The sequence below is a fragment of the Epinephelus moara genome, chromosome 18 (genome assembly GCF_006386435.1).
Source record: "Epinephelus moara isolate mb chromosome 18, YSFRI_EMoa_1.0, whole genome shotgun sequence".
Lineage (NCBI taxonomy): Eukaryota > Metazoa > Chordata > Actinopteri > Perciformes > Serranidae > Epinephelus > Epinephelus moara.
Genome location: NC_065523.1, coordinates 2,821,516 through 2,823,963, shown reverse-complemented (window position 1 = coordinate 2,823,963; position 2,448 = coordinate 2,821,516). Strand labels below are relative to the sequence as shown.

The 2,448-nt window shown below is 38.2% G+C and overlaps 1 protein-coding gene across 1 annotated transcript in view; it reads right to left on the bottom strand.

The window, feature by feature from the left end:
* The window catches only part of dus1l (dihydrouridine synthase 1-like (S. cerevisiae)), a 75,786-nt gene continuing 73,338 nt past the window's right edge, over positions 1 to 2,448 (bottom strand). Inside the window, exon 15 of the mRNA XM_050070265.1 lies at positions 1 to 208. The gene's annotated coding sequence lies outside the window, so the exon portion shown is untranslated. The remainder of the gene's footprint in view (positions 209 to 2,448) is intronic.

Below are 2,448 nucleotides of genomic sequence, written 5' to 3'. Positions count from 1 at the left end.
ACTGTAGTGAGAAAACAGGCTAGCAGAATTCACCAGAGCAGTACAGAGACGCTGTCACAGAAACACCGGAAATGACACAACTCGCTTACCGCAATACGTCAGCACGTCAGGTATTGCCAGTCTAGCAATAGGTATTGCACGTCAGGTATTGCCAGTCTAGCTCCAACCCCAACATGAGACTCAGAGACTGGGTGTAGGTCTGTGAATGCTGTTCAGCCACGAGTATGTTCATGTGAAGGAGGCAAGGGTGTTAGTTATGAGCAACATCATCAGAACCATGAATGAAGTAGGTTGCTTCTTATCATATGGGATGAAACGGTACCGCAAGTGTCTAGGACTGTGAGACAGTAAAATGTCAATGACGCCAGATGTAAACAATACTAACTACAGAAAACATTAAAAATACTATTCAAAAACTCACCGTCGGCCAAGACTTAAATTACGCGTAGATATCACTGGACTATATGAGACATTTGCATGGACTATTTTCTCGTTGTTTTGTTGGATGATGTCACATAAAACACTTTAAAGTGATGTCAGACTGTTTCTGCTACTGAAGTAAAAGGTGGAAAAGTAGTTAATGACTGATGGTCTATTTGACCGAAATGTGGCATTTATAATAACAGGAGCTGATTAACAGTGTGTGGATTATTTAACTAATAAATATAATCCGTTTTATCTTAGTTCTCATCACACAGGTGTCTCATGTTATTTTGAGCTGCTGTGTAAAAAGCAAAAACAAAAGCATCACTATCACTGCAGACTTAAGTAAACTTTGCATAAGTGAAAATACTGCGAAAAAATCCTGTGTTTAGTGTTGTTAATAATCTCTCCGTTTGTTAGAAGCTCTGTTTTTAAACCAGTGGAAATAGGGCCCTGGAACAATGAAATTATTCTACTGACCTGTAACAGCATATAGGCTACTCTTTTTTTATCTGAGACTCCCAACCGTCATCCTTGGATACTTTTTCTTCAGTGATCTGATTGGTCAGAGGTCGGGTGTTGACAGCCTGTGATCTGATACTATGACATTAACCTGCTCTGGAGCAGGTTAGCTGTTGTTGTCAGTTACCATAGTGATTTATCCCTGTAAAAAGAGAACCAGCTTTGTAGTACTGAAAACCCTGACTTAACCCCTAAGTTACCTCGCTAACTTCAAATCCTGCATCACAGTATAGGCCTCTGAGCTAGCTTCTAATATTTGTGCTAAGATAGGCTAAACACAAAGTGAAAAATTGTGTATGTAGGTGAAGAAAAAAAACAAACAAAAAAATAACACCGCATGTATCAGTATACAGGAGGTGCCTCTAAATAGATTGCGTAGCCACTGAGCATGTCTGAGACAGCAGACACAGCACCACTCTGATAGCTGGATAGGCAGTTGAACTTTCCATCAAAAGTCATATACATTAGTCAATGAAGTACAGGCAAATCTTAATCCAGAATAAACAGGTTAACTAATGATGTAAAAATGCAATCATAACCTTAAAGATATCAGTAAAATCCTTTCTCTTAACAGGTTTGAGTCCTTTAATACTTGTGGCTCACAACTTTCCCCTCATAAAATCTTTATCTTAAAGCCTTTGGAAACACAGCTTGAAATGGTAAAAATGCATATATTATATCAAAGTCGAGTGTCTCATTAATCATCCACAAAAGTCTGAGTGAAAATAACCATTCATAACTATTAGAAAACCTGGTTTAAAAACAGCTCATTTTGCTGTTTGGACCACTTGCCAGGACAGAGTGGGCGTGGCAGATAACGCTCTGATTGACAGCTCCCTCGTTTTGATTGACATCTCCCTGGCTCAGCAATGGCTGCCACAAATTTAATCCAGCTGTACATGTTTGAGCCAAAGAGCATGGATACCAAGAGGCGAAGCTTCGTTGAATTTTTGCCAACAGCCACTAGGGGCGCTGCGGTAGCACAACATTCAAGATGTTAAGGAGAGAGAATGAAAAAAGTGAAAGAAAACAGTGTAGTGCAATTAATTGCAATAACTATCAGTGGAACACCCCGCACCTGGCCTTCCACCGTTTCCCGAAGGATCCCGACAGGTAAGAACTCCTGAGGTGTACGTTTTAAAGTGTTTTAATATCAATTTAATATGCCAGTTTTGGAGGGAAGATAACACTTGCAAAACTGATGAAGCTATCAGAACTGATTACTGCTTTAGCATTAAAATATATCATATTAAAATAGCCTATATAGTATTATTATTATTATTACTAATACTACTACTGTCCCCTTACTGTACAAACTGTAAATAAATCTTTATTCCTGACTATGTGACATCGCCATTTATGTATTTCTAGTTAAAATATTGATTTTTTTTTTTATTTTTATTTTTTGGTAGATTGGCTTATGGGGTGATTTTGAAGGAGTAATTAAGTTAATCTTCTCATAAGTGGATGTAATATGTAGAGATGCCATCTAGGCCGTTTTTC